Here is a 22,489-nt window from a genome sequence, read left to right as displayed (position 1 = left end):
AGGAGGAGTGGCCAGGCAACTCTTAATATTTTCGAATGCGTTTTTTCATTCTACTCCCCATCCGAACTCGGCTTCCTTTTTGCGGAGCATGAAGAAAGGCAAAGCCTTTTCTGCCGATCTAGGCAAGAATCTGGTCAGGGCCGCAAGACGTCCTGTGAGCTGTTGAATTTCTTTCTTGCTTTCGGGCTGCTTCATTTCAAGCACGACCCTGCACTTGTCGGGGTTCACCTCTATTCCTTGGTTGGTAAGCATGAAGCCCAGGAATTTTCCAGCTGGTACCCCTAAAGCGTATTTCGCTAGGTTCAGCCTGATCCTGCGAGCTCTCAACTGCTCAAAAGTTTCCCTAAGGTCGTTTATGTGTGCTGATATATGCAACGACTTGACAATCATGTCGTGGATGTATACCTCTAGGTTTCTTCCAATCTGCCCTTGAAAAACGCGGTTCATCATCCGCTGATATGTCGCCCCTGCATTTTTTAGGCCGAAAGGTGTAAGAACCCGCACCGTTAATTAATGAATTTAATTAATAAACTATGAGAAATAGGAAATGATTCCATAATTGACCCTAATAATTATTATGAGGCTTTAATAATTATAGTGAGTGAGTAATAATGCTGAAAGTCGCTTTTCGGAAGAAAAGTGCAGATACCGGTTCTGCTAGTCGATATAAATGCGTACAGAAAAAGTATCCCGGAAAATTAATGTAAGTGCATGATAATTACTAGAACGATATGTAGGACTTGTAAAACGAGTTTCAGGTCCAAATAATGAGAACGGGTGCTAGAAACCGGAACTGGCTTTGGAAAAGCGCGTACCGGACAGGTGCTCAGAAAATTATAAGAAAAATATGATAATTCTTGAAAAAATGTGTAGTTTCAGAATTCAAAGTTTGGGATTAAAATGCTAAGCGTAGCAATTAAAGTTAATACTGTGTGTTAATTGGCTAAGTGACTATATATATGCATTTTAGCACATAACCCTAGGCATACCATAATTCCTACGTGAAGCACTTGGTGGCTGAGGGTGGTTTACTGTTCCATTGCCTCCTTTCACCATTTTTGAACTCAAGTTGTCACCATTACTTGATTTCTTCCCTCTTTGAGCTTGTATACACTTAAGAACATGCATGGTGAGGAAGTGTGAGGGTGTATTATGAGTTTCCATCCTCTGTGTGTGGGTGAGGGTGCTGGTTTTGGGTGGTTTAGGTGTTGAAAGCCATAGTCATGGCATTTTGAGGTCCAAGTGGTGACCTTTGGTGAGAAAGAACCAACCTTTGTGAAGGCATTTTCGTTTTGGTGTCAAGTCAGAACTTTGGGAGCTGGTTGTGAGCACCAAGAGCAGTCCTTGCCTCTGTTTTGAACCTTTGGTGAGTTGTCTAACCTTGATCATGTGTTTTGATGGGTTAAAGGTGTGATCTTTGCATGTTTAATGGGTTAATCAAGTAACCAACTGGGGTGTGGACCTTAATCAGTATAAAGATGCATGCTTTAACGTAATTAAGTGTTAAAAACCCAACCTTGGAAGGATATCTTCACGAAATGCATTTTCTGCAGTCTGTCGTGAAATATCCGGATATGTGCCCGATGAATATCCGGATATGTGATATCCGGATATGGGTTTGAGAATCTGGATAGTGGATATCCGGATATGGGATTCTGGATATCCGGATATTGCATATCCGGATATGTCCAGAAAGATATCCGGATATTGCATATCCGGATATGGTCCCGAGGAATATCCGGATATTCTTGGATTTCGTGGAACAGTAGCCGTGCTGTGTGTACAGTAGGCTATTGGGGGTTTGTGGACCCTAGTTTGATGAAGTTGAACTTCTGTAATTAATGAACTAAGTCAGAATCGTTGTGATTAAGGACTTATGGCTTGGTATGGAGCCTTAAGACGTAAAACGTAAGGAAAGGCGTTGTCTTTAAGTTATATGCTTGTGTTGCATTATTATTGATATAGTATTGGTCCATAACAAATTGTGAATCTGCTGTGTTCGTACTTTGAGCTGTGGACTCGTGGCTCTGGGAGTTAGCTTGCCAGGTAAGCTTTTGTGTCCTCGGTTTAGCCATGTTGTGGTTCCACCATGTCCCATGGAGGTGTGGTTGTATGCATGTTGTGTTACATGCTTTGAATATTTTAAATGTTGTTGAGCTTTATGTGTAATGGCTTTTAATATGCATGTGTTGTTTCATCTTGACGGTAAGCATGAGTATGTAGCGGCATACGATATGGTGATCCGGGGTGAATGCAAGTAGCGTCTTGCACTAGTGTGGGTATTTAGCGTATGTAAATCCTGCATTTCTCTGGCCAGTAGAATAGAATTGACACACATGACATGATTATCTGCTGCATTGCACTACTTTAGAACTGATGATGATAAACTGCTTTTGAACTTATATTGCACATGTAAGTGAGCTTGGGGTGGAAGATCCTTGAGGACCCATTGTCTTACTGAGATTTCTTGTTTAGAGATCTCACCCCACGTTTGGGGAATGCTTATTTCAAGTTCCGGTAGTTTGGTGACTGATGCCTCTGGCGGCAGGAGGCCAGAGCTTAGTTGATGTTATTATGCTGTTTGCTGCCATGACTGGATGTGGATGCTGTTTATGTTTTCCGCTATTTATGCTTATGTTGTTGTTGAGACTGATGTTGGGGCGTGTTGCCATATTTGAGTGAGCATGGGGATTGTCCATGACACTTTATGTTAGTGCTTTTGATTTGGAGTTGTATAAACTGTTAGATGGTCCGGGCTACGTTGTTGTAGTTCCGTGACCAGAGCCACACTTTTATTATCTATGAGTACGAGGTATTCCCGTTAGCTGTTTTATTGCAATGACATACAGGCGATATTTTATTAATTGATTAATAAGTAAGTTGGTAATGATAATGACATCATAATTGAAAAGAAAAAGATATTCCACATTTTAAATTAAGCGCTGCTTAATACGATAGTATGATAATATTACCGGATATATACGGGGTGTTACATTTATGGTATCAGAGCAATGGTTCGAGGGAAAAGCCTGTATGTATTGCAATAGCTAGGATGTTTTGTTGTGTCTGTCTTGTGTGTTTACTCCGTCGAATTTTATTATGATAATGCATATTTAATCACACTGCGTGGGCCTGATCAACTCATAATTTGTGTAACTTGTGCAGAGTCATGGTAAGGTCCGGGAGAACACGAGAGACTTCTGAGGATCAACCCGATCCTATCCTGACTGCATTGGCTGAGATGCAGGAGGCTAGGTTAGCCGATCAGGAGGCCACTAGATTGGCCAACGCGGCAATGATGGATGCTGTTCGCGAGGCGAACCGGATAGCCGTAGAGGAGGTTCGTGAAGCGAACCGGAGGACGACTGAGGATGTCCTCGAGGCGAACAGGACGGCGAACATGACGATGATGAGAGTCATGTTAGAGGAGATGAAGGCTGGTCCTGCTGTAGGCCATGCACCACCGCCGCCACCACCACCTAGTGTTCAGGATGAGAGCCTGAGTCACATTGGCAGTGCTGCTCATGTCGCTGAGACGAGGGAGACTCTTGTAGAGCCTGCTGAGGATCGTGATGTGATAGACCGCCGGCTGAATGCTTTCAGGAAGCATAAGCCACTTGTGTTTGAGGGGTCTTGGATCCTATTGCTGCTGCTAGATGGCTGGAGTCGTTGGACAAGATATTTCGGGTCATGCAGTGTACAGATCCGCAAAAGCTTTTGTTCTCGACTTATATGCTTGAGGGCGATGCCCATGAGCGGTGGACGAACACCTCTTGTGCTTATGAGATGCAGGGTCGTGTTTTGACATGGCCATTCTTCGAGGAGTGTTTCTTGGGCAGATACTTTCCCTATGATGCGCAGGAGAGGAAGCAGGGGGAGTTTGACAGATTGGTTCAGGGCTCGATGACTGTTGACGAGTACTTGGCCAAGTTTAATGAGCTGGTGAAGTTTGCACACTTCAGGATGGTTCCTCATACTCCGTTGTTTCTGGCTGCTAAGTTCCGTAGGGGACTTAGTGAGGTGATTGCTGAGCATATTGCTGGAGCTGCTTCGAGAGACTTTGGAACACTGGTTCAGCAGTGTAAGAACATTGAGGATGTCTGCATTGCGAGTGAGGCCAAGAGGGCCAAGGTCGACGAGACCAAGGGGACTGTTGGTTCCACTCCTGTTTCTACGTCCTGGAAGGACAAGAGGTTTGTTGGGAAGGGCAAGGGTAAACAGTTGGCTACTAGGCAGGCGCCTGGTCAGTTCAAGAGGACTGCTTCACAGCAGGGGAGTTTTGCTAGGCCTCCTTCCACTCCGAGATGTGCGGGGTGCGGAAAAGAGCATGTGGGACGTTGTGCTTCAGGACAGTTGGTTTGTTTCCAGTGTGGCAAGGAGGGCCACTTCTCTAGAGACTGTCCGTCGTCGACGGCGAGAGCTGCAGCTGTTCAGGCAGTTCCTTTGCAGATGGTTCCGATGGCTTCTACTTCGGCACCTGTAGTGCCACCTTCTGTTGGGCGTGTGTACACCTTGGATAGGCAGCAGTCGGACCGCGCTCCGAACCTTGTTAGAGGTACCTGTGTCTATTGGTGGTATTGCTGTTGATGCATTGTTTGACTCCGGGGCTACGCATTCGTTTGTTGCTTCCCCGATTGCTTTGGGGCTTGAGTTGCCCATGTCTGTGCTTTCTCCACCGTTGCGGGTGACTACCGCTACTGGAGAAGTTTGTGATTCTACCATTGTTCATCGCGATGTAGCGTTTCAGTGGGATGGCCGTGAGTTCGTGGTAGATCTGATAGGATTGCCGATGGCCAACCTTGAGATTATTCTGGGCATGGATTGGTTGTCTAGAAACTGTGCTTTGATTGATTGTTGTGCAAAGCGCGTGGTGATGTCTCCGTGTGATTCCACAGCTAGTTCCTCGCCATATATTTCATTGCTGCAGGCTAGGAAGGCCTTGAGAGCAGGGGCATTTGGTTATGTCATGTTGGGAGGTTTGGTGAGTGGGACACAGGAGGATATCACTGGCATTCCTGTGGTGGGGGAGTTCCTTGAGGTGTTTCCTGAGGAGATCCCTGAGTTTCCGCCACAGCGGGAGATAGAGTTCTCCATTGACTTGTTGCCTGGTGTGGGGCCGATTTCTTTGGCTCCGTATCGGATGTCGCCACCGGAGTTGGCTGAGCTTAAGAAGCATATTGAGGATCATTCGGCGAAAGATTTCATTAGACCGAGTGTGTCTCCTTGGGGAGCACCGGTCATCTTCGTGAAGAAGAAGGACGGGACAATGCGATTGTGCACCGACATCAGGCAGTTGAACAAGGTGACAATCAAGAACAAGTATCCTCTTCCTCGGATTGATGATCTGTTGGATCAGCTCAGGGGTGCTTGTGTGTATTCCAAGATTGATCTCCGGTCCGGATACCATCAAATTCGGGTGAAGCCGGAGGATGTCCCGAAGACCGCGTTTCGATCGAGATACGGTCATTTTGAGTATTTGGTGATTCCGTTTGGACTCACAAATGCGCCGGCAGTGTTCATGGATTACATGAACAGGATTTTCCAGCCGTATCTGGATCAGTTTGTGATTGTCTTCATTGATGATATTCTGATCTACTCCAAGACTGAGGAGGAGCATGCAGAGCATCTAAGGATAGTTCTGCAAGTGCTGAAGGAGAAAAAGCTTTATGCTAAACCTTCTAAGTGTGAGTTTTGGCTCAAATCAGTCAAGTTTCTGGGGCATGTGATTTCAGCAGATGGAGTTGCAGTGGATCCCAACAAGATTGGGGCCGTGTTGGATTGGGAGAGGCCCAAGACAGCTACGGAGGTGAGGAGCTTCTTAGGTTTGGCAGATTACTATCGGAGGTTCATCAAGGGTTTTTCCACGATGGTTCTCCCTTTGACTCGCCTTACCCGAAAGGAGACTCCATTTGTGTGGACTCACGAGTGTGAGGCGTGCTTTCAGGAGTTGAAGTAGAGATTGACTTCCTCACCTGTGTTGATCCTTCCTGATCCTGAGGAGCAGTTTGAGCTTTACTGTGATGCTTCTGGAAAGGGGCTGGGCTGTGTGCTGATGCAGTCTGGTAGAGCTGTTGCTTTTGCTTCGAGGCAGTTGAAGCCTCATGAGGAGAACTACCCGACTCATGATTTGGAGTTGGCTACGATTGTGTTTGCTTTCAAGATTTGGAGGCATTATCTTTTTGGTTTGAGGTTTGTGGTGTTCAGTGACCACAAGAGTTTGAAGTACCTGTTCGACCAGAAGGAGTTGAACATGAGGCAAAGGAGATGGATGGAGTTCATTAAGGACTACGACTTTGAGTTAAGGTATCATCCTGGCAAGGCCAATGTGGTAGCTGATGCTTTGAGTCGGAAATCCAGTAGTTCATCCAGTTTGTTACTTGGTAACTTTGATGTGGTTGAGAAGTTCCGAAACTTGGCAGTGACCGCTCCGTGTGAGAGTGTACTTCTCGAGTTGGAAGCAGCAGATGTTGTGAACGAGCTGCTAGAAAAGATCAAAGAGGCACAAGTTCAGAGAGAGTGTCTGGATTATGTGAAGAACCAAGACGGTGTGTCTTGGAATAAGGATGGATTGCTTTTGTTTCAGCAGAGGATTGTAGTTCCTCGAGGTCCGTTGACAGAAGAGGTTATGGCAGAAGGCCATAAGGGTCAGTTTTCTGTTCATCCTGGTGCTACGAAGATGTACCAGGACTTGAAGAGAAATTTCTGGTGGCCTGGAATGAAGAAGGACATAGTTGTGTATGTGTCCAAGTGTTTGATCTGCCAGAAGGTGAAGATTGAACACCAGAAGCCGTCTGGTAAGCTTCAACCTCTTGAGATTCCAGAGTGGAAATGGGAGAGCATTTCCATGGACTTCGTTGTGGGCTTGCCGAAGACTCAGGTTGGCTGTGACTCGATACGGGTCATTGTGGACAGATTGACAAAGTCTGCCCATTTTCTTCAAGTGAAGGTGAGGTTCACTACAGAGCAGTTGGCCAAGCTTTATGTTCGCGAGATCGTGAGGCTTCACGGGGTGCCCGAGAGTATCATTAGTGATAGGGACCCGAAGTTCACATCTCGGTTCTGGGAGGCGCTGCAGGGAGCTTTTGGTACGCAGTTGAGACTGAGTACAGCCTATCACCCTCAGAGTGATGGACAGACTGAGCGGACTATCCAGACCTTGGAGGACATGTTGCGGGCTTGCACGTTGGAGCAAGGCTCGACATGGGATAGGTACCTTCCATTGGTGGAGTTTTCTTATAACATCAGTTTCCATGCTAGCCTGGGCATGGCACCCTACGAGGCGCTCTACGGTAGAAGGTGTCGTACACCTACCTGCTGGTCGGAGGTTGGGGATCGAGAGTTGTTTGGCTTGGACTTTGTCCAAGATACCACCCTGCAGATCCAGATGATCAGGGAAAAACTGAAGCAGGCTCAGAATCGTCAGAAGAGCTACTACGATGTCAAGCATCGACCACTGGAGTTCAGTGAGGGTGAGCACATGTTTGTGAGACTTTCACCTGTCACCGGTGTTGGACGGGCACTCGGAGTGAGGAAGCTGAGCCCGCGGTTTATTGGGCCATACCAGATTCTTGGTAGAGTAGGACCTGTTGCCTACCGGCTTGCCTTGCCTCCGAACCTGGCTAACATCCACGATGTGTTTCACGTGTCTCAGCTTCGGAGGTACATAGCAGATCCGTCGCATGTGGTGCAACCAAATGATGTGGAAGTTCGGGAGAACTTAAAGACTCTAGTCGGACCACTAAAGATTCTCGATCGTGGCGAGAAGTAGCTGATGAGCAAGATCATTCCGATGGTCAAGGTGTAGTGGACCGGAAGAATTCCTGAGGAGTGTACTTGGGAGCGTGAGGACGAGCTTCTCCGGCAGTACCCCGAGTTTCGACCAGGTATGTTTATGATTTTGAGGTCAAAATCCTAAAAAGGTGGGGTGAATGTAAGAACCCGCACCGTTAATTAATGAATTTAATTAATAAACTATGAGAAATAGGAAATGATTCCATAATTGACCTAATAATTATTATGAGGCTTTAATAATTATAGTGAGTGAGTAATAATGCTGAAAGTCGCTTTTCGGAAGAAAAGTGCAGAGACCGGTTCTGCTAGTCGGTATAAATGCGTACCGAAAAAGTATCCCGAAAAATTAATGTAAGTGCATGATAATTACTAGAATGATATGTAGGACTTGTAAAACGAGTTTCAAGTCCAAATAATGAGAAAGGGTGCTAGAAACCGGTACTGGCTTTGGAAAAGCGCGTACCAGAAAGGTGCTCAGAAAATTATAAGAAAAATATGATAATTCTTGGAAAAATGTGTAGTTTCAGAATCCAAAGTTTGGGATTAAAATGCTAAGTGTAGCAATTAAAGTTAATACTGTCTGTTAATTGGCTAAGTGACTATATATATGCATTTTAGCACATAACCCTAGGCATACCAGAATTCCTACGTGAAGCACTTGGTGGGTTGAGGGTGGTTTACTGTTCCATTGCCTCCTTTCACCATTTTTGAACTCAAGTTGTCACCTTTACTTGATTTCTTCCCTCTTTGAGCTTGTATACACTTAAGAACATGCATGTTGAGGAAGTGTGAGGGTGTATTCTGAGTTTCCATCCTCTGTGTGTGGGTGAGGGTGCTGGTTTTGGGTGGTATGGGTGTTGAAAGCCATAGTCATGGCATTTTGAGGTCCAAGTGGTGACCTTTGGTGAGAAAGAACCAACCTTTGGGAAGGCATTTTCGTTTTGGTGTCAAGTCAGAACTTTGGGAGCTGGTTGTGAGCTCCAAGAGCAGTCCTTGCCTCTGTTTTGAATCTTTGGTGAGTTGTCTAACCTTGATCATGTGTTTTGATGGGTTAAATGTGTGATCTTTGCATGTTTAATGGGTTAATCAAGTAACCAACTGGGGTGTGGACCTTAATCAGTATAAAGATGCATGCTTTGACGTAATTAAGTGTTAAAAACCCAACCTTGGAAGGATATCTTCACGAAATGCATTTTCTGCATTCTGTCGTGAAATATCCGGATATGTGCCCGATGAATATCCGGATATGTGATATCCGGATATGGGTTTTGAGTATCCGGATAGTGGATATCCGGATATGGGATTCTGGATATTCGGATATTGCATATCCGGATATGTCCAGTGAGATATTCGGATATTGCATATCTGGATATGGTCCCGAGGAATATCCAGATATTCTGGGATTTCGTGGAACAGTAGCCGTGCTGTGTGTACAATAGGCTATTGGGGGTTTGTGGACCCTAGTTTGATGAAGTTGAACTTCTGTAATTAATGAACTAAGTCAGAATCGTTGTGATTAAGGACTTATGGCTTGGTATGGAGCCTTAAGATGTAAAACGTAAGGAAAGGCGTTGTCTTTAAGTTATATGCTTGTGTTGCATTATTATTGATATAGTATTGGTCCATAACAGATTGTGAATCTGCTGTGTTCGGACTTTGAGCTGTGGACTCTTGGCTTTGGGAGTTAGCTTGCCAGGTAAGCTTTCGTGTCCTCAGTTTAGCCATGTTGTGGTTCCACATGTCCCATGGGGGTGTGGTTGTATGCATGCTGTGTTACAAGCTTTGAATATTTTAAATGCTGTTGAGCTTTATGTGTAATGGCTTTTAATATGCATGTGTTGTTTCATCTTGACGGTAAGCATGAGTATGTAGCGGCATACGATATGGTGATCCAGGGTGAATGCAAGTAGCGTCTTGCACTAGTGTGGGTATTTAGCGTATGTAAATCCTGCATTTCTCTGGCCAGTAGAATAGAATTGACACACATGACATGATTATCTGCTGCATTGCACTATTTTAGAATTGATGATATTAAACTGCTTTTGAACTTATACTGCACATGTAAGTGAGCTTGGGGTGGAAGATCCTTGAGGACCCCTTGTCTTACTGAGATTTCTTGTTTAGAGATCTCACCCCACGTTTGGGGAATGCTTATTTCAAGTTCCGGTAGTTTGGTGACTGATGCCTCTAGCGGCAGGAGGCCAGAGCTTAGTTGATGTTATTATGCTGTTTGCTGCCATGACTGGATGTGGATGCTGTTTATGTTTTCCGCTATTTATGCTTATGTTGTTGTTGAGACTGATGTTGGGGCGTGTTGCCATATTTGAGTGAGCATGGGGATTGTCCATGACACTTTATGTTAGTGCTTTTGATTTGGAGTTGTATAAACTGTTAGATGGTCCGGGCTACGTTGTTGTAGTTCCGTGACCAGAGCCACACTTTTATTATCTATGAGTACGAGGTATTCCCGTTAGCTGTTTTATTGCAATGACATACATGCGATATTTTATTAATTGATTAATAAGCAAGTTGGTAATGATAATGACATCATAATTGAAAAGAAGAAGATATTCCGCATTTTAAATTAAGCGCTGCTTAATACGATAGTATGATAACATTACCGGATATATACGGGGTGTTACAAAAGGCATGACGTTGTAACAAAAATTTCCCTTCTCAGTGATGAAGGCAGTTTTTTCGTGGTCGTCAGGGTGTAGTGGAATTTGGTTGTACCCAGAGTACGCGTCCATAAACGATAGTAGCTGAAATCCTGACGAATTGTCAACTAGCCGGTCGATGCTCGGCATGGGGTATAAGTACTTTGGGCAGACCTTATTGAGGTCGGTGTAGTCTATGCATATCCTCCATTTCCCGCTTGGTTTCTTTACCATCACCACATTAGACAACCAAGTGGTATACTGTATTTCCCTAATGAATCTGGCTGCTAGCAGCTCGTCGACGTGCTCATTGGAAGCACGACGAGGGTTGGACCCTATCTTCCTCTTCTTTTGGGACACTGGCCGTGACCCGGGGTACATGGAGAGCTTGTGGCAGCAGAAGGTTGGGTCTATTCCAGGGATTTCTGAAGCTTTCCAAGCAAATACATCGCGGTTTTCCTTTAAAAAAGAAACCAGCTCCTGTTTGAAGTCGGTATTTAGGTCTTTTCCCACCTTGGTGTGTCCTTTGCCATTCTCCGCAATATCGGCATCCTCCAACTCTCCTTGGGGTTCTGGACGAGGTGCCAGGAGCTCCTCTCTTACGTTGAGTTCAACCAAGTTGGAGATGATGGACCTCCATGATGGACACGTAGAGTCTCATAGTAGCACTTTCTTGATTCTTCTTGATCACCTCTTATGGTGACGATCTCGTTGTTCATCCCAGGCATTTTCAATGCTTGATGTTTTGTGGAGATCAGCATATCCCATTCATGGATTGTGGGCCGACCAATGATCACGTTGTAGGAAGACGAGGTGTCCACCACAACGAAACGAACCCTTCCAGCTCGGAACGAGTCCTTCGTGCCCAAGGTCAACTTTAGGTCGATGTAGCCTTTTGGAGGGGACGCCGCTCCGTTGAACCCGACCAGCTCGGTGACACATGGTTTCAAGTCCTTCTCATCCAGGTTCATCCTCTGGAAAACATCCCAGAGAATTATGTCAGCTGAACTTCCGTGGTCAATAAAGATTCTCTTCACTCGGCAATTGACTAGCACTCCGGTGATCACCAATCCGTCAGTGTGTCCGGGTACGACCATTGCTAGTTCCTCCTGAGTGAAGAACAGTCTCGGGGGAGCCGGTTTGCTGTCCTTCTCTTTGAATGTCGGCCTGTCTCTTACAGACATGACCTCTTTTAGGTACTTTCTTCTGGCGTTAGCCGAGTCTCCTCCCCTACCTAGAACTCCACTTATCACGTTGCATTCGAATTCGGCTTCAGGAAAAGCCTCGTCCTTTTCATCGACCTCTTTGCCTTTGGCAGGTCGGTCTTGTCTTTGATCCTTTCGATCTTCTCTCTTTGGGCTTCGACTTCGGCTTCGGCTTCTTTGCTTTCGCTTATTATTTTTCTTGCCCTGTGTTCGGATGATATACTGCTTTAATTTTCCCTCTCTGACGTGCTTTTCAATTGCATCTCGGAGGTCCCAACAATCATCCGTAAAGTGACCGTTTTGGTCGTGGAATGCGCATTATTTGCTTCTATCTAATTCGAACTTTGCTTTGAGGGGTCGAGGTCTCTCGATATTGCGCATCTCGGTATGTGCTACCTCTTTCCATATCTTGGATCTGGACACGTTCAAAGGTGTATAATCGTCATACTTCCTCCTTGGTGATCGGTCTTCCGACCTTTTATCACGAGTGTTTTTTGCTTTTTTGGATCCCTTCTGGTCCCTGTCTTTGTTGTTTTTCTTACTCGGGCTCCGACGTGTAGGGCTCGTCCTCGTGATTCGACATAGACCTTTTGCATGTCCTCCACGTCAATGTATTTGTCCGACCTTCTCCTGAACTCCTCCAGATCGTTCACCGGGTTCTTATAGATAGACCTCGCCAATGGGGAGTCGCCATCCAATCCCGAAATGATTAAGTGGAGGTGCACTGCTTCAGTTAACCCTCGTACCTTGAGGGCGGCATCCTTGAATCGGTCGAGGTACTTCCTTAGCGATTCGTTCTCCTTCTTCCGGATTATTCCCAAAGCATAGGCTGGCATCGAATGCACTTTGCTTGTTGCAAAGCTAAGTCGGAAAGTCCGAGCTAGGTCCTCAAATGAGTCGATTGAGTTCCTAGGGAGCCTGGTTATCCAGGTCATTGCTTGACCAGTCAATGTCGTCGCAAAGATCCTGGCCTTAATAGGTCCAGTGATCCCGTTGAATAGCATCTCGATTTTGAAAGCCTCTAAATGGGCTTCTGGGTCCTGACTTCCGTCGTATGGAGGTATCCTGGTGCTCTTTAATCTCGTCGGTATGGCCAAGTTCATGAGCCTCCCAGTGAATGGGCTATCATTAGCCTTTTCATCCTCCAGATAATTTTCGTCCTGGTTGTCGTTCGGACCACCACCATTCCGGTTGTTGCCGAGGTTAAGGTTCTGCACATTCTGCGTGTTTTCTTCGACTGTAGCCGCGTTCTGCTGTCGCGGTCCTCCATCACCAGCATAGCCGTGCCTTCTAGGTCGATCTTCAACGATTTGATGCTGGAGGTCTTCAGCATTCTGATGCTGGACGCCTTCGGCGTTCTTATGTTGTACGCCTTCGGCATGTTGCTGCTGAGGTCGGCCGTTTACGACATGTACGGCTCCCCTAGTCCGGCCTTACGCGTTCAAGGTCCTCAGCTCGGCCTCCAATGTCGCCATCCTTTGGGCATCCATACGCTGCTGGGTCAGGAATCTGTTTTCCATCTCTTGCAACCTTTGAAGGATTGCACCCATGGCCATGTTTGTCACGTCTGGTGGCTCATTGTGTGGAGGTGGACGAACTGCAGCAATCGCTGCATACGGCTGGGGTCTAGGAGTCGGTCCTTGTGTTCCGACCTCGCTGACCTGTACCTCAACCAGCACTGGGTTTGCTTCCGATTGGAGCTGTTCTGGTGCAGATTGGTGTTGAGGCATGCCATAAGGCTGAGATTGAGATTGACGCGGCGGTATTTGGGAGGTCCTAGACGTCGAACGTGTGTTCGTCATCGTGGAATGGGATTCGAAATTTATCGTTCCCACAGACGGCGCCAATGTTAGATACTGGATAGACCGTATTGCTATACCGTAGGGTATGCGCTCAGAGATAGTGTATATCAACTGTAACTAGGCTTATAGCCGAGGTCCCAATCACTGCGCACAAGCAATAGACTTATAGCCAAGGTGTGGGTGTGTGCACAGCGTGGGCGAAAGTAGTAAATGAGTTTTGAGTGTTTACCTGAGGTCCTTAGGCTCCTATTTATAGGATTACCTTCCTAGGCTTGGGCCTTTTGAGATTCCCCAATTGTAGTAGGATTCAACCCCTTCTGTTGGGATGTGATCCTTATCTTATACCCTTTGGCTGTTTGGAGTTGTTGAGATGTTGCTGATTCCATATCTCACCAGATATTCTAGTAGGTAGTTGGGATATGATATTCATATCCATAACAGTGGGCTTATCATTTCTCAAGCTGCTTGAGATAATCTTATCTCCGGCTAGTAAATCATAACCGTACAAAAATGGATCAATGGTGATAAAAGAAGAGAGAGAAAAAGAGAATCATAACTATTCAAAGGTGAATCAATTAATATAAGGAAATAAATAAATAAATAAAATGACGTAGTTTTGAGGTAGCCGGAGATAAACTTATCTCAAGCTGCTTGAGAAATATTTTTTCATATATGGGAAAAACATTTCTCAAGCTGCTTGAGATAAATTTATCTCCGGCCACCCCAAAACTACATCGTTTTAATTATTTATTTCCTTATATGTATTGATTCACCTTTGAATGGTTATGATTCTCTTCTTCTCTCTCTTCCTTTGTCACCATTGATCCATCTATGTACGGTTATGATCTAGCAGCCGGAGATAACTTTATCTCCGGCAGCTTGAGAAATGATAAGCCCTATATATATATATATATATATATATATATATATATATATTATGGGCTTATCGTTTTTCAAGTTGCTTGAGATAATTTTATCTCCGGCTCCTAAATCATAACCGTACAAAGATGGATCAATGATGATAAATGAAGAGAAAGAAAAAGAGAATCATAACTATTCAAAGCTGCTTGAGAAATATTTTTTCTATATATTATAATACATGTTGAGAAGTTAGTTTTTCACAAATCAACTGTCTAACAAGTTTTTAACGATAAATATGAATTAGTTATTAAATTTTTAAATTCATATTTATAAATTATAAAGAGTGGATGCAAAATATACAATATTTACGATACGTCACTGATCATTGAGCTTAGTAAAAAAAATTCAAGATATATGGATAGGGAAATAAAATTGGTTGTCATGAATGAAACATTTAATGAAAATATATATAGTCATTAATAATATTTATGGTTGATTTAATAAAACATTCAAGATACATTTATGACACCAAAACATTAAATTTGTTAGACATATAGTATTTGATGTATATGATTGATTTGGATGATATGCCTTTACACATTGTTATTTGTTTATTAACCAAGGAAAGTGACTCAGTGCATTGGCATCGTAGAGTTACACATATTGGCACATGTCATATTTGAATAAATTGATTTTAAAGGTTTTTTTTAATTAACTTGCCTAAGTTTGAAGATTACAAAGTGTGTGATGCATTTTACAAGGAAAAGCAATTTGAGGCCTCTTCTAAACCTAAAAATGTTGTTTCTATTGGCCTTGAAACTTTTGCAAATTAATCTCTTTGGACCCTCTTGAAGTATGAGTTTTGGTAGAAACTTTAATGCATTAGTTATTGTGGGTGATAGCTCCTGATTAGTTTTTATCCCTCCATCTAGTTCATTCATCTTTTATTCAAGAGCAAAGAAATAATATCCGTTTTTTGGTGACTAAAAAAAGTTTTATTAGGACATAGAGTCTTTCTCCATAAACTCCTAAGAAAGATCCGTGATCTCTTCCTATACATAATTCCCAAATTCTATGAAAGTAATCCAAGTTCCACTGATCTTGTGGATAAATAATCTCTTATAGGAGGATGAATTTATTTGGCTTGTTCATCTACACTTGTGCCCTCGGATCATACACATAAGTACAATGTTCTCTCCATTTTCAGGCAAATAGAGTTCTACCCCAAAGTATGACCCTTTAGACTCGATGTATGATAACAATCTTAGGTCTAAGGATTGTCCTACTACTAAACGATGAGAGACATTACATATCCAACAATATTTCTATAAATTTTCTCGTAGAGTCTATCGGCGGGTGTGTCCAGTGTAACTCGATCTATTATGAATCCATCCATGACCTAGGTAAAGACATCTCATGCCTGCAGTCATGAGGCCTATACTTTACATTTCCATGTAAATAACCTACTATCATGCTAACTAATTGAGACGACCAATACCATTTCTTGGTAACTCTAGACTAGGAACAAGTTTAGCGAATTGTCAATGTAGTGATCATGGTCATGACCTAAATATAAATCCTCAAGACATATGTTATACTCAAGGACCTCTATCTATATATGCATATAGGAAGAGACAAACAATATGTGAGTAGATAAAGTGAGCTTTATATGAATAAACATAAAATATCATATAATACCCTATAGTACAAATAAAATGTCATCTGACTGTTAGATCGTCTCCAAAACACCTGCATAAACATACACTATTCTTTTCTAACCACTTTAATCAGCTAAATAAATCACAAAAAGTGTAACAAGAAATGTATATGGTTTTAAATACACTATTTGATATCAAATCTATACTATTTCATAGTGAATTGAGAGTTATCTCCTAGACACAAAGTTCTTGTCATGAGCCAAAGATTTTTGGCTCACTTTTATACTCCAATGATTAGGGATCAGTCGATAATATGAATTATACCCAATCTAAGTTTTTATTTTAAGTTCAATTGTGATTCCTTTTATTTAAATTATCATGCTATACAATGGATTTATAAGAAGTTGCAAAATTATCTATTTAATTATTTATTATTTAAGCGACAAGGTAAAATGAAATAAACTGGTTGGTTTTAATGGTTTTTATAATACTTAATATGATTTTGATTAGAGGTGGCAAAGTGGACGACCCTCCATGCCCCGTCCCACTTTTGAAAGTGGGCTAAAATATTCGGCTTGGCTTGCCCCGTTTGGTGGGCGGGGCGAGTTGGCCTGCCAGCCCAAATCTATTTTACATTGGCCTGCCTCAGCCTGCCCCTCCCCGCCAAAAATAAGCATGTCCCACTTTTGAGAGTGGGCTGGAAAACTCAGCCCATCTTGCCCCATTTGGCGGGCGGGGTGTGTTTGCCCGTCGAGCTGAGCCTGTTTTGCCAGCCCTAATTTTGATGATACCGAGAAACAATATATATCATAGATTTTGAGAACTATTTATATTTTTATGGTTGAATATTTGTAAAATATTCTAATATTGGCGAACTCATTTTTAAAGAAAATGTATGTGATGTATTTATGATTGATTGTGCTGATATAAATGTATATATATTGATCTGTGCTTTTGAATTAGTTTTAGGTGAACTATTTCTTTCAAATACTATAGCTAATAACAACATATGTTATTATCCTTAATGCACTGTGACTTATTTAAAGATGATTAGGCTATTATTCATATATATTCCAGCACAAAGTTTGAGTAGGCTTGGAGCCTGAAATTTGTTAGGCAGGCTCAGGGCAAGTCCAAAATAAGGGATAACTATCATCAAATGGGCTAAGTGAAAAACCCACAATAAGTGCGTCTAACATCACATATCAACCCAAAATCTTAAGACGTTAGATTTATCGGTATTTTCATTTATATGTTCAATGCTTAGCCCATTCCTTCTCAATGTGGGACTTTATCACTCACACTTGAATTTCCAACAACAACCTCCCCTCAAGTGTAAGCCCTACAACTATTAATTTCCCCTTAAGCGGAAGCTTCTTTAAGTATTCATGGGGACACCAACCAAGAATGGGTAGGTCTTAGTTCCACAAAACGGGTTTGCTGCAGCTTACAAACTTGAACACCAACCACCATCTTCAAATAATCGGCCCAACCAATTACTTGGATGGTATAGGCCAATCAACCATTGTCTCTGATACCACTGTTATGCAGCGGTTAGTAGGAGCCCAAACTAGGGGAGAAACCATCAAATGGGTTAAGCGACAAACACACAACAAATGAGTTCAACACAACCCAAAATCTTAAGGTATTAGCTTTATGAGTCTTTTAACTTATATGTTCCATGCTTAGCCCGTTCTTTCCCGATGCTAAACTTTATCACTTTCACTTGAATTTTCAACAACAAAATTGACACAAGGGAGAAAACCCCTCAAGAAGGGCCTAAAATTTACATGACTGAAAAAATCCCCTCAAGCTAAACCTGTTACAATTTTATCAGAGAATACCCTACTTGAACATATTATTTTATTAAAGCATAACACACACACATGCACATGCACGCACACGCACACACACATATATATGGGACATGTTTTTTTTACATCGGTATAAGAAGTTTTACGCTCAATCTTGACCATTGATCAGGATGTAAGAATAATTTGTCTCATTTATTGTAAGTTACACTCTTAATCTTGGTTGTTGATCCTATTTATATCTAACGATTTTGATTTATTGTATATGTGAGCCATTAGTTGTAAATAGGATTAACAACCAAGATTAAGAGTGTAACATCCCGCCTAATTAGGAACCTATTTAAATTACAATTAGGAATGGGGTAGAGTATTTGCCTTCAGATTGTATAAATGTTTGCTTTAGAGCCATGAAAGGTGCATACCTATTTAGGGCATGTGAAGTTCTAGTTATAAGTATAGGAATAATTTAATTATTACTTAAGAAAGCATGTGTGGCAATCCGAATTATATGTAATCTCGTTTGTGCTTCGATTTCTTTGGTTACTAGGATGGAATTACTAGGGAGTTAGGAAAAAAATTATTTGAATTATGATAAGTGAGCATTTATTTGAAATAGGTGAAATCTTAGTTGGAAGATGTGGAAATAAATTAATAAGAAACATATTGTTAGATTAAAAATATTTGAAAGGACTTGGAGAATTTTTAATTAATAAGTTAGATTATAAGTTAGTAGACTAATGGACTAGGATATTTTTTGGACTCAAGCCATGAGTGGGCCGAAGCCTTAGGGCTTAGGGAATGAATCAGATTCAGCCCAACCATGTATTTCTCCTTATCTCATCTTAAGAAATTCCAACAAGGTAGCTTTCTATTGATTAGTGATCTCCACATGGCTAAGACCTCATCCATTCTCACCTTCTCTCCACTTGTGCGCCTAGGATAGACAAAAAGAAAAACAAATTCTGAATAAGTTATCTCTAAAGTAACCAAGTCAGCCAATCCTTCCTCTCATGCGCTTGGAAGAATAAAAAAGCAAACTGATTGCTTGTGTTGGTAGCTTAAGTATTCAGTTTTTCCTATATGCACCCAATGAACCAAAAGAGGTCAGCTTGCATGCCCTTTGATTGGGCAAAGATGCCACACACCCCTCACCTTTTGTGCACCCTTAGTGAGAAATAACCTAGGCTATTTTCTGATTTAGTTTGCTTTCAAACCAGCTCCATAAACCTCCTATCCTTTCATTCCTCATGCGCCAATGTGTAGAAGAAGAACTAGTTTTTATCTCATGAAAACTCAGCCACACCACTTCCTTTTTTTTACACCAAAACCGTGACCCTCTTCCAAGAACTCCATCACCTTAGTTGCTAAAGTAACATTACTCCTTCCTCTTCTCCTACCCCAAAACTGAGAGCTCCATGAGCAAGAAACAAAGATAGTGCAGCGTTTTCTTCTCATCTCCTTTGTTGGCCGAAGAGTTACTTCCAAGGAAGTGAGTTGTTACTCTCCTCTTATCATTTTCTATCCGAAGTTTAGTCCTCATAGGATTCTGTTTTGTTGCATGCGCAAGGTTTTGTGTTGGGTAGTCTCTACCTCCATTGTACATTGCTAGGCTTGTACGTTTGTAAACCTTGGAGGGAGGAAGCTCACTGTTTTCGAGTTGAGCTCTTGGGAGTGGACAAAGAAACCGTAAGTAATCTTCTCTCACTTTGTGTTTTTGCTGTACGGTCCTAAAGGATGTTTAGGAGAGTTGATTATCCTTTTGTTTATTAAGAACCTTGACCGTTTAATGCATGCGCCGCTCCTAGCAAGTTGTGGCTAGATAATTATCTCTGTAACCGTTAGGTGATGCCCTTGAAATAGATTCAATTAATAAAAAAATTGTATGTGCTTTATGTTATGGGCAGAATGTTGAAGGCTTTTATTGTCTCTTTTGTGCTTTAGGAATATTATGTAAATAAAGCTCTTAGGCTCCTATTGAAGGGTAGTAGCCATCCCTCATGTTTAGAGTTCACCGTTAATGTTGGGAAATTTGAGAAAGCATGCTGTTTGTAGCGCACTCGGGGAGCTAGAATGAAACTTTGATTAAAAATCCTTAATTGTGTTTTAAAGCTAAAACCGATTCTGTTTTGAGTAAGACCTTGGGTTTTATTCATGGTTAATCATTAGTGAAAATTAAATTGAAGGCAGAATGCTATTAGGAAAGAAACCTTGATAGGAACCAATTGGATGTTTGTGCTATTTAAAGTTTATAAGCTTAGGTGTAATCAGGAACTTTAAATCGAATTGGAACCTGAAATTTTGTATGAAAAGAACCATAAAAACCGAATTGGTATATGTTGGGAACTTAGGATTTTATTATGATAATATGTTATTAAATAATGGGAAGGCAGAAATTGGTGATGCACAAGAAGCATGGTAAATCGAATGAAATACAAGAATAAAGAGGCATGCGAATTTCGTATAAATAGTATGTAACATGAATGAAGTTCTGATTTATTGTACCATTGATTAGGTGCGCATAATTATTAAAGTGTGGGCTGGTTTTGGTGTCGCTGATTAATATTTGGACACGCGAGGTATGTGTAGGCGGTATTACCTAATGTGACTATTGGCTAGTGTATGGAATTGTGATGTGTTGCTCACATTTGTTCTATGTATGTTATGATGATGATGAGCCAACGGTAAGAATATGAAAGGATGATATGATATATGCATGCATTTTACATCATAATACATTTTTCTGTTGGGTGCGATTGCATAACATGACATGTATACTTGATTCATGACATCTTGAATATATATATATTTGTATTGAGGACATATGACTGAGCATGCATTATATAGGCATGCCTGGTACCAGGAGAGGGGACACTTGGCTTCAGTCCGCATAGGTTCCACAGTGGGATTCACCTTCATGGGAGCCATTAGGAATACCCACTGTGATGCTACGCGCACGACGGTGCTATGAGCGTAAAGAAAAAATGGCGTTATATACGCGTTATGATATATGATGAAAAGGATTAAATGTTTGAAGTGACTATTTATGATTTTGTGCCTAGTTAATATTGTTGCATTATGGTTTTGTTGCCACACTACTGGGATTTTCTCTCACCCCTTTGGGGCTGCTATTTTTACAAAATGGCAGGAGGACGTAAAAGCTTTTGAGGACTTGGATATTTGCTGTTGGCTTCTACTGTTTGGGTATGCTGCTATTGATGTGATATTTTATGGATGACTGTATGAAATTGAGAAGCTTTTATTACTGTGAACTATGATTTTATTATTGCACTATGATTTTATGACCAACAAGTATTTCGGAAACAGATGTTGAAACTTTTGCGAAAAGGATTTTGACATGTTGTCTAAATGCTGAGTTTTGAAAAGTCTTTGCGAGCACTTTGTAGGTTGTCGTACTGGGGTTACGGACCTCTGATTTTCTTATAATTTATATACAGGCGTAGCCCCAGGTGTCTAGTGTCATTATATTTAAACCTTGCAAAGAAATTCTGAAAGCTCAATTTATTATGAATTTTACCAGCCAGGACATTTGTGATATTTCCACTATTTTCTCTCTTATTTTGCGAGTTATGTTTCGAGGGGCAAACGAACTCCAAATCACTATTATTTTATATGAACGTGAAGCCCCAGATGTCTAGTTTCCAGATTACAAAGAATATATTTTTCAATCGTTGAACTGGATTTTATACGAATTTTTAAAGACAGCAAGGTCTATCAGGAAATTTATATTTTTAATAAGTTTAAGAAATTTTGTGTACTCTGATTTTTGTAATTAACTAGATCCCCTCTTTAGTTTTAATTGGCAAGGTAAAAACGAATTTTTTTCAGTCTCTAAAATACTATTAAAGAACTCTAATTTCGCTTAGCAAACAACTCTCTTGGAGGCCTACAAGAGAGTGTGTTACACTAATTGGTATCAGAGCAGTTTTGATTCAAGGTGTTTGTATTTGATGAAATGTTTGTTGTTTGTACTTGGTGATTGCATTGTTATTGTTTGAAATTCTTGATTAATTGTATATGTTCGTTGCATTGTTTGGACTTAGCTGTGAATGAGTTACTGGTTAAAATTGTCTTATGTTTGGAGGTGTGAAGCTACTGGTAGTACCCGGTACTAAGCATGGCTGTGCCCATTCACTTGCTAGGTGGTGAGCCTGATCAACTCACTATCGCGCAAGTTGTGTGTGCACAATCATGGTTATCACGGGGTACACTTGTGCCTGAGCACTATGTTTGAAATAGTGAAGTGCTAATTGAATTAATGATTCTATTTTCTATGAATTATAAGCAAGGTTTCATTTATATAGATATGCTAGATGTGAATATTTTGTGATATTCCATGTTGTGGATGATAATAAATTATTTTTAAATCAGGATTGCTGTTACATAATTGTTTTTCTGATTTATGACTTTTCTTGGATGTTGTGATTGGAGCGTATAGCTGGGTAATAGAAACTGTTAGTCTTTTCGCTAATCCTGTTGGGTTTTAAAACTGAGTAAGGGTAACAGTGGTGTAATCATGACGATAATGTAGTTAATTAGCTTTACGAAGGACTTGTTATTAGATCTGAAAACTGTACGAAGACAAACTTATGTAGGAATAGGACACTTATTTAAGTAGATCCAGTTAAAGCCCTTATAACGTAGAACTTGGAACTAATCAAGACTTAGACATGTGGGTCTGCTGTC

Source organism: Gastrolobium bilobum, unplaced genomic scaffold (assembly GCF_033153095.1).
Source record: "Gastrolobium bilobum isolate Gb01-03AN ecotype WA unplaced genomic scaffold, APGP_CSIRO_Gbil_v1 utg22184, whole genome shotgun sequence".
Lineage (NCBI taxonomy): Eukaryota > Viridiplantae > Streptophyta > Magnoliopsida > Fabales > Fabaceae > Gastrolobium > Gastrolobium bilobum.
This window is presented reverse-complemented; position numbering follows the sequence as displayed.